We start from the raw sequence: 11,584 nt of genomic DNA, 5'->3' as shown, positions 1-11,584 counted from the left end.
GCATCTTAAGGGGTCTTTAGAGGTCATATTAGCTCATCAAATCACTTAGGGATAGTTATGACCCCTTATGAGACGTTAGCATGCCTTAGGACACGTTAGTGTGTTCTACGATGGTTAATGTGTTGGAAGGGGTTGTAATGGGTTGTATTGTTTCATAATAGGTTCCTAATGTCCTCAATGACTCCTTAGGACACATTATGACCCATTATGATACACGAGACTCAAAAAGCATATCCTATAATGTTTAATTTGCTGAGGGGTCCTAATGTATCATACTGGACCATAGTGGGTCTTTAAATTATATCATACGATGATTAATGTATTATGAGGGGTCCTAATGTGTGTTAATGGGTATAAATGGGTTCCAAGGGGTCACAATGGGTCCTAAGGTTCTTATGACCACTCATTGAAATCCCTTAGATATCATTAAAATATATTAGGACACATTAAAAACATTAGTTTCTTACAATGGTTGATGTGTTGCATCTCCCCAAAGCTCTCTCTCTCTCTCTCTCTCTCTCTCGTAGGATTTGAGCAATATGAATCCACAAAACTTGAAGAACACTTACATGCAAGAACCTATCCTAGAGAAGAAAACTCAAAGAAGAGGCAAGGGTTTAGCTCAGAGAATATGAAAAATATATTATCAGATTGAAAATATGAGAGAGATTTACAAAAGATCAATCCTTATAGAAGGAGATCAAAAACCTAAAAGGGAAACCCTAAGAGGTAAAAGACATTTAGTAATTACTAATTAATTATTAAATAGAAATGTAAGTGCATAAAGGGAGATCTTAAGAAGGGGAGTAAAGATAATTTAATAAATTAAATTAAATTAACCTTTTATTCAACAAAAAGGACTAATGAGGTACCTAATCACAACCACATCTCTATGAAATAGAGAAATAGGGAAAATCACGTGGGAAAAACCCTACTCCAAAAAGACATAGTGAAGAAAAAAGTACAAATGATATGTCTCAAGAGACTCTCTCAAGACCATAAGTACAATGAAACCCCCCATAATAGAGGCTTGAGGCTCCATAGCCCCTCTAGAATGGAAAAACTCTTGCATTGATGAACATACCAATGTGGCTCCAATCTAATAGAAACAAAGACAATCGACAAGGAGGGTGAAACCCCATAATGTAAGGTGAAGCTAGAAGTCTTAGCTGATGCTCAAAAGAGAATGCATGAGAATCTTGAAATAGAGTCTCCAATGGAGGTGGGATAACAAGTTTGTTGAATCTGTCATTTGAGAGATGTGTGTCCTCTGATATATCTTCAACATCTATAGTAGGTGGATCTATGATTCGAGCTGAAATGATAAGCAATGATGAAGAATAATCCTGTGGAATCTGAATAGGAGGTGGAGGTGTAGAAGTCACAACATTGGTGTTAGGAACAACACATAAGTTCAAGTGACCTAACTTCACCTTACTAGTCTCTCGTGAAGAAGGAGAGTGAGTCTTTGATAATAGAGATGATGGACCAAAATGAGAGAAAGAGTATAGGTGGGAAGAATAATCAAAATTCCCTGTAGCAAAAATATAGTTTGTCTCACTATCTCTAATGTGTACTGAATTTTGTGCAAACTCAACTACCTTCCCTATCCCATTGTGTGCAATCTGATAATTAAAGAGAAGGTTAGAGGACAAAGATGAAACACAAAGTACATAATGAAATGTACCATCATCAATTTCAATAGAACCTTTACCAAATATATTCATAACAATTTTTTTTCCTAATGCAAGAGCATCTTGGGTTGAAATGCTATCTTTCCCTCTTGTGTTCATTCTACCAGTTGTTTCCAAGTTACAATCATTACCAAGTTGCAGCAATTGTCGAGTGTCAATAATTTTGCAATTTAAGTTGAGTTGAAGTTATTCCACGTCATGTTAAAAATTGGGTTAGCATGTTATCCCATCTCACTTTGCAGTGTGTAGCAAGTTCCACACTGTGTGTCGAGTGATCCTTCATGTGCCGAGTATTCTTGTTGATGCGAGTGTCAGCATTTCAGATGCATTTTTTGTGTTTTGTTTGTTAATGCAATCCAACTTGCAAGATTAATTCCAATCATGACATTTATGATTAGATCTGGTCTTGGGATGTGTATAGACCATCTTTGGGTCGGCCTTTCTATTTTGTAATGTTCTAGAATGTCCAGTAAGCCATTTTGGAAAGTATAAATAGGGGGTCTTGTGGAGTCTTTTAGTGATTTCATTTTCATGGAATGATCATCCAGCTAGGAGAAGAGAAAAAAAGTGTAGGAGAAAACTTTGAAGAGCTAGTAGCAGTGGCTTAGAAAGCAAGGAGATTACTTGGTGGGCTTGCGAGTACAAGTTGAGATCTTCCTTGGAGGTTTCTACATCTGGAGTGCAGATCTAGACTAGCTGGGATTAGTGTTGTGAGTTGGATCTTATGGGGTCTTGCAAAACTATTATTGTATTTTTTGTTGTATTTGGCCCTAACCTAGAAGGCCTTATAGCTAAGCATATTGCATGTAAATAGTTATTTTATAAATAAATAGTTGTGATTTGGTATCAGATCTTGCATTGTTGTTATCTTGTGGTGTGTTTCCAATATGTGGTTATTGCTGGGGGCTAGGACATCTCCTTTGGGGATTCTCCTTCTTTGCACTGCATTAGGTGGTACTAGTGTGAAGGTTGTTCCTAAGAATGTAGACAGATCACTGAAGTTGAGGCAATTCGTGCTAGGATTGTGGGTTGGAGAAGGTTGATTTGGTGGAGTTGATTGATCTTTTGGATTTGTGGATCTATTGCTTAGGGTTTAGAAAAATATTGGAAGATGCCTCTAAGAAGATTAGACCCTAGGGTAATTCATGATCTTAGTGATGCTGTTGAAGAATGAATCTTAGAGAAGATGAGACCAGAGTTCAAATCTAAGATTGCATTGATGAAGAGTGACATGATTACTGAAATTGTGAGTGCTTTAGGTGGTGAAACTAGGCATGTGGGTAATGAAGGTAGTTATGAGGAATTTTTTGAAGACTTTAAACTTGTTGGATCTAGTGGTGATGAAAAAATTGATCATGTGGAGAGACCTATTGGAATTAGAGCTGGTCAGTTTGCTCAACTTGGATCTCACTTGAAGCTAAAGCATAAGATGGAGGTTTCTAATTTCTCAAGTACTTTGAATCCAGAAGATATGATTGATTGAATTGGTGAATTAGAAGACTACTTTGAGCTTGAGGATATTGAGGATAAACTTAGAGTGAGGTTGGAAAAAATTAAGTTGAAGGGACATGTTGCTCTTTGGTGGAAGGAACTGGAAAGAGATAGAGAGGAGTAAGGTGAAATAAAGATCTATAGATGTAGATTGATGGTGACTAAACTGAAGGCTAAGTTCATTCCTACTGATTATGAAATTGAGTTTTTTAAGAGGTTGTAGAATCTAAAACAAAAGGATATGACTATGAAGGATTATACTGAGGAGTTCTACAAGTTGACTATTTCGTCTAGGTACAAAGAATTCTCAAAGGAGAAAGTCTGTACTAGCTCTCAAGGCATGGGCGAGAACAAAACAATTATCTTTTTACGTTCATTTAGTTAGTATTAGGTGTGAATATTTTCACTTATTAAAACAACTTACAATGAGTTACTCTGGTAGCCTCTTAGGGCCCTGACCCCCATTGCAAGCCACTTCCTGACACTACAAGTAGATAACCTACCCTAAGCTCATGGAATCATAAATCTCAAAATCACAAAAGATAATCCACAATATAAACATCATAGATAATCATGACCACAACAATTCTCTATTGGCAACTGATGGTATCCCTGATAATCATAATAATCATTGGTTCTCAATAACCAAAATATATCACAAATCATACTGATCGAAGACTCCAAAATGGTTGAGTCAAACATGTCACAACATGACATCATAAAATAATATTTTAGTCCCATCATGGCGACTAGAAAATAAACCAAGGATAACTGATCGATGACTCAAAAATGGTTAAGTCAAATGTCTCAGATACATAAGAATCTCAGCTTGACACATGAAGACTGAAAATCATTAACAATCAGTAAATACAACATCTCATAGAGCATACCATCACATAACCATGGTTGGGTTTATAAAGATAAAAAATAAAACATCATCATGACATCACAATCATAACTCCCAAGCCTCTGGTAGACATCCTATAACTGGTCAACACTAGTCAACCCAAAACCCAAAATAGAAGCATAAGAATGCACAATGCAAGCACATGTTTTGGTTTTGTTAAAACTACATAATTGAATTAAGTGTGGAGGTTTCTGTTTCTGTTTCCAATTTTAAATATTGAATGGAAGAAATGTTTTGCACATTTATTCTAACCCATGTATATGTTTGGTGAATAAAGGTTTTCCTTTATAATTCTAAAACTCGATCTTCCAATTATTAAAATAATTTTATATTGAGAACGTCCCCCATCAAAATTCCAATTAAATTCCATAAACATTTCTTTTCATAATTCAATTCAATTAATTAAATCTATATAGTTAAACTGTAATATTACCAAGTAATTCACTATTATAAAATATGAACCTTTAATAGAAATCATTTATCAATTCTAATAATTTAAATTTACTAACAACGTACATACATACTTACATATATACATATATATATATATGTATGTATGTATGTATGTATGTATGTATATATATATATATATATATATATATATATATATATATATGTATATATATATATATATATATATATATGTATATATATATATATATGTATATATATATATATATATGTATATATATATGTATATATATATATGTATATATATATGTATATATATATGTATATATTTATATATAAATATATATACATACATATATAAATATATATATTTAATTATTAATATGCAATGATAAATATTAAAAATGTTTTAAGAAAAATGAAATGGAGAAATCTGATTTCATAACCACCAAAACACATACACATATATATATATTAACACCACTATCAGCACGCGTCACCCTGCGGTCGTAGGGCCTGCGGTGACAGCGAGTACTGCGTACCCTCTGTCGCCGCAGTACCTGCAATAGCAGGTACCCACGACGTCAGCGAGTACGGGGTGCGGGTTCTATCCCCTCCGACTTATGCAGTATGAAATAAATTTTATAATAATGTTTTTAAAAATGTTTGTAATCACTGCGAATTCAAATTTTTAAAAAGGGTAAATTTTCGTAGCGATTTTAACATGCAGATTACTATTATATATATATATATATATATATATATATATATATATATATATATATATATACATATATATATATATGTATGTATATACATATGTATATATATATGTATGTATATTTATATCAAAATGTATATATATATATATATATATATATATATATATATATATGATATAAATATACATACATATATATATATATATACATATGTATATACATACATATATATATATATATATATATATGCAAATATGAAACATGTCTATATCTACACAATTTTAAAGGCTTTCAATTTTAAGAAATTCCATAAAATATTTGTTCTCCAAATTTACCCAATAAATTTTCTAATGGATTTGGCTATAAATTAAACCCTAGCTCTGTAATCTCTTCAAATCTACGCATATAAGATTTTCCAAAATAAAATTTTACTACCCATATTAAGAATGCATACAACCAAAATAGGAAAAACCCTCAGAAAGCATATGGAAGACACGAAGAAGACAAGAATGCAAGAAGCAAAAATAATATGGGCAAAATCACAAGAGTCTACCCGGATTCTGGTGCTAATTTGCTTCTCCTCAGAAACTGCAGAGCAAGCTCCTTCCTTCTCCCACGTTCTTGAGTCCTCCAATGTTCCAAAACACTCTCCAAACACTCTCCCTAAGCTTCTAGGAATGCCTGAATATAAAGAACTCTCAAGAAGCACCTAGAATGTCTCTAGAAACAACCAGAAGGTATCACCAACTAAGCATGCATCTTTTCCAACCGTCTAGATGAGTCATAAGGTTGTAGACACCATGTGCTTTAATTGGTGCACTAACTCCTATGTTGTTGACAATTGAGAAATCAAAAAGGTGTGTTAACTCCTAGGCAAGCTTATAACTTTTATTTTAATTTTTATAATTTTCATTTTAATTTTTATAACTTTTATTATTATTATTTATTTATTACTTTATTATTATTTTATAATTATTATTGATTTTAATTTTAAATTTTCTTTTATTTAATTCTTTTTCTCGATTAATTCTCATTTAATTAATTATAGTCAAAATATCAAAGATCATGATATTATATTAATTTTCTCCACCTAATTAATTTATTAATTAAATCTATTTATTAAGACTTAATTAATAGTAAATTCACCATAGACCTCTAAGATAAAATATGAAAACCCATCATAAAACAATTCATACAAAATCAGTCTAAAGGGTTAAAAATCACAAATTATGTCATCTGACACATTCGGTGGGTGAAATATCTAGATACTTGTCCTATCTTTCTAGTACAATGGTTTAAGGGTTTGGGATTTGGACTTGAGAATTCATCTCCCTTCTCTTATCATTGAGATAGTGTAATAGGGTACACTCATCCTGGCAATTTAAGGAAGTCGATACCCGGTACCTGCAACCTGCATAAAAACCATGCATGTACATACAATATATATAATGCTAAGCTAAATAGGCAATGGTAGGAAGTGGTGCATTGTGTAGATCCTGACTAGCAGGTGACTACGACTCCCTACCTTAACCATATTAGAAATGCCATACAATAAGAGAAAACATGCACATCATACACATGCAAGTATGGGGTAAGTATCCATAATAAAACACATGAGATAATAAACCATCTAACTAAGCATCATCAATAACTGAAAGCAATGTAATGATCATCATGCATACATGAAATGTAAAGTCTAAATGATCTCATCATATATCAACTGAATCCATAACATAATGTTTGATAGTCTCAAAACAATACCACTAATCCATCAACATAAAACTAGTCTAACATAATCTGATAATAATAGAAACAATGTGTCCAGAAAAATGTGAACGAGGGCAAGCACTACACCCCCATTCCTAGATGCTTCTAAAGCTCTCCATAAGTCTATCCTGATAATATCCCAACATTTTTGATAAAAGAATGCTTGGAATTCATCTAGCCTTGGAGACTTATCCGAGTTCATACTGAACAATGTTGATTTAACTTCTTCTAAGGTGAAGGGTTTTTTTAACATCTTGTTATCTTCTAAAGTTACTAATTTTGGGATGGACTCTAACATTTTAATCTGTACTAATCTATTTGAATTGTTGTTATTATTAAGAATGTTTTTATAATAATATATGAATATTTTTGCAATATCTGATGGATATTTGTGTTCAATCCTTGTTGAGGCTTTGACTCTATTAATCTTATTCCTAGATCTATTGAAAATGCTACTGTTATGAAAGAATTTTGTATTTCGGTCTCCTACTCTAAGCCATGTTTCTCTTGATTTTTGTCTCCAAAATGTTTCTTAATTTTCTAATATGTCTTCTTGTTTTGCTAGCAACTCTTTTTTACTTTTACGTAATCTTAACTATTCATTCCCTTTTTTATAATTTCTTCATTTAGATTTTTTAGATTATCTTCGTTATCTAATTTTTCTTTAAATATATTTTCAAAGTGCATTTTATTCCATTTAAGAATATTCTCTTTTCACATTTTTATTTTTACCACAAAACAAAGCATTTTGGATCCTTCAAATTTGCCTTGTGCCCACCATAATTTTATTTGATCCATAAAGTTGTTATTAGAGAACTAAATTTTTTCATACTTGAATGGATTTCTATGAGGTATAATAGGTTTAGTTATTTTGATTCTTACTGAAAAATGATCTAATCCAACTATAGATAAGATGGTAGATTGAAGATTACTGTATGTGCTTCTTAATTCTCCTTTAAGGAAGAATGTGTCTAGTTTTTTAGTGATATAGGTGAAGTCTTTCCTTCTATTATTTCAAGTATATGTTCCATTATTAGTTGAAATATCTAATAATTCATTAGTATCCATCCAATTTTTGAAATCATTGGAGGCTTACGAAATATGTTGTATGCCTCCATATTTTTCTCTTAGGTTTAAGATTACATTAAAGTCTCCTCCTACTATTATAAATTCATTACTAAAATACCTCATGAAAAGGCTTAATTCTTCCCATATTCTTTTTTTGTTTTTTATTTGGGTAGGGCCATATATATTAATAAGAATCATTTGTAAATTATTTTTAAAACTTTTAACTTTACAACTCATCCAGTTCTGATTTGAATTAATTAAATCTATATTTATTTTCCTAGGGTTCCATATTATTCCTAATCCTCCAGATGCACCTCTAGATTCTTATAGGACTATGTTCTAGCTTCCTAGCTTCTTTTCTAATTTAAACCTTCTTCTTTGTTTAGTTTGATTTCTTGTTGTAATATTACTTCTGATTCAAATTTAGTTAACTTTTCTTTTTAATAATCTTTTTTTGCTAGGAGCATTAAGCCCCCTAGCATTCCAGGTTGTTATTCTCGTACTGACTTGGGAAGGCTCTTCCCCTTCCCTGACTTAAGAATCTAACTGATCTTTTTGTGTTCTTTTTCTTGGTCATCTACCTCACTCAGTTCTTTAAGGGATTTTCTTCCTTGCTTCATCTTCTATTTACCACATCTGGGGGTCTTTATACCTTCTTGATTGATAGAAATACCTAGTTGTTCCATATTTCCTTGGGCATTGCTAATATTGTCTATTTGCTTTCCTTCTTCCTCCTCATCTTTTTCACTTTCTAGTTCTTTGATAATTTGTTTTGCTAAATCCAGTTGTTCTTTATTTTGGATCCTTTGTTCTTCATTTTGCCCATTTTCCTCATTTTCTGACTCCTCTATTTCTCCTTGTTTTGTTTCTATAAGTATTCCTTGTTCTTCCCATTCCTGCCATAGGCTTTCCTCCATTTCTTTGTCTTTTTTAAAATCTTTTCTCTATTCTATAACATTCCTTTCTTCTATTATATTCTGGTCTTTTGATTCCTCTGCTTTTATTTCTTCCTTGTCTGAGCTTGTTTGATTTTGTACTTCAAAAGGATCTGCTCTATTCTCTGAAGTTTCCCAAAATTTATGGCTTCTTTTCTTGGCTATTTTTTTGATGGTAAAATTGCATCATTTATTTGAGGTTGTTGGAGGGATAATTTATTGCCTGTTAGATTCTCCAGAAGATCCTTTTGTCACTTCTATTATTTCTTCTTTTTCTATTTTAACTTCAAGTTCTATAGATCCATTTCTATATTGTCTTATTGGTGTCCTAAATAGCTAGGAATTCTCCTTATCCTCTATACTTTGATTCTTCTCTTGTCCCTACTTATCTTCAAATTCCAATAGTCCTATCAGAGTCTAACTTTGTCTAGTCTGCTGAGTTTCTCTATTTTTATTCTGTAGGTTCCTATTCTTTTTTTCTTCTCTATAATTTGATGTAGTATTGTTTATTTTATCCCCTGTTGATGTCCTCAAAATTTCCATTTGATCTATGACATCATTTATTTTTAGTGTTATTTCTTCATTTATTTTTAGTGTTATTTCATCATTTATTTTCAGTGTTATTTTTTTATTTCTTTGATATTTTCCTCCATATCTAATATTTCTATCCCTAAATGCTCTGAATCTTCTTTTAAAATTTCAACTATTTCCCTTAATGTATTTAGCAATTGAATTCATTCTTTATATCTCCTTTGAGTCATTAGATTAATATCTTCTTTCTCTACTTTTTTGGATTTCTTTTCCATGCTTCTCAACACACTCTGTATGATTTCAGGTTCTGTTATCTCCCCTTCTTCAATCTCCTTATTCTTTGTGATCACTATGTTGTCTATTTTACTCTATATTTTTCCTTCCATATAATCCTTTTCCTTTAATAATTCTGCCATGTTTTTTCTTTGTTTAGTTTTCCCTTCATTTTGGTCTTCCATTTTTACTTCCTTAAAATAATTGTTGCTTGTTGCCCTTCACATTCCTTCTTTAGGATAATTCACAAAACTAATTTTCCCAGTATAGATCGCATACTTAATTATGTATATGGATCTATTTGTAATTATTTGGACCTGATCTTGATCTATGCTTTCTAGTTTTAGATTTATTAGTAGTTTCATAGAGGTTGTTTGCGAGTGATGAGGTTCATATCCCTTTCAATCTCCTAGCTTTTCTTTGATTTTAATGAACATTTCTAAATCACATAGTTCTGCTAGGATATTTTTTAATTCTATCTATTTTGGTATATTGAGATTTCTAATTTATGTATCATTGAAATTAGGCTTCCATTTCACAAAATTTAAACTAAACCCATTGAAGAATTTTAATTTACTTCTAAGTAAATCTTCTCTAAATTTTAAATCTTTACAATTTATATAGATTAAAAAATTTGAAAGGAAGGTGATACTTACCTAATTTGCATCCATTATTTTGAGCCAATTCATCATTTTTTATCGCTCTGATCACAGGCCATTCTAGATAACATATAGTCCTCTCCTTTTGCACTGAAATCATTTCTCTTCTGTAATTTTGTTACTGATTATAATCGTGTTTTCCATCTTCATTTCTATTTTGTGGTTTTTTTTCTGTCAGTTGACTATAATGTTATTCTAAAAGTCCCCAAATTGAAATTTAGGGTAAAAGGGTTATTTGGTTTTCTCCACCAAGATATTAGTTGTTTTTATGTTAGCCCTATTTCTAGGATTGAATGTTATCAGAACACTATTAGCTTTAGAAATGATGGAGGGTTTAGGGCATGAATGATCCATTTTGGAGGGATGATTCCCTAGGGCTGTTCTTCCCCTATTTTCTCTTGAATATTGACTCTCTTTTGCATACCTAGTTTTTCTGAAGAAAAGAGCTTGATTTTTCTGCCTTTATCCTCTATTAACTTCATAATTCTTGGTTGTCCCCTCTCAAAAAATTTCTAGCCTTGCAATGTTCTTTTTGTAGGGTTGAAGTAGCTTCCAACCTTCCTCTTTGTTTAATATTTGTTTTTGTGCACTTTGAATGTTCCATTGTAGAAATGGTTCTAAGTCAATCTGGAGTTTCATTAGATGTGATTCTCTATTTCAACTCTTTGATAATGAGCCGCTAATTCCTTTGAGCGTTCTTCATTCTTTCCTACTAATATCTCAAATTGGTTCTACAATTTGATCAATTTTATGGAGGCTCCATTTTGTTTGTTAGGTTTCTTCATGAAGATTGAGAAGAGCAGTAATTATTGTATCTATCATGACCAAGTTTGGGATCATGTTCCTTGCCTTTCACTATTTTCACTTTCACATTTTTCAATATCCCTATCATTTTTCACTAAATGTGATTAAATCAATGTTTTTTATTGTTTGTAATAGTTATAAATTTAATAATTATAATCAAAATACTTATCATATTAATATATTAAAAAAAATCATAATAGAAATATGACATAAAAAATATATTCTAAAGCTTTATTATAATGAAGATATTAATATTTGAAATATACCAATAAAATACTCTATTCTAACAAAATAATTGGCCACTGTACAATGGAACTAATTA

Source organism: Cupressus sempervirens, chromosome 11 (genome assembly GCF_028749045.1).
Source record: "Cupressus sempervirens isolate cs-2001-9-10 chromosome 11, ASM2874904v1, whole genome shotgun sequence".
NCBI classification, from domain to species: Eukaryota; Viridiplantae; Streptophyta; class Pinopsida; order Cupressales; family Cupressaceae; genus Cupressus; species Cupressus sempervirens.
Note: the sequence above shows the minus strand (reverse complement) of the source record.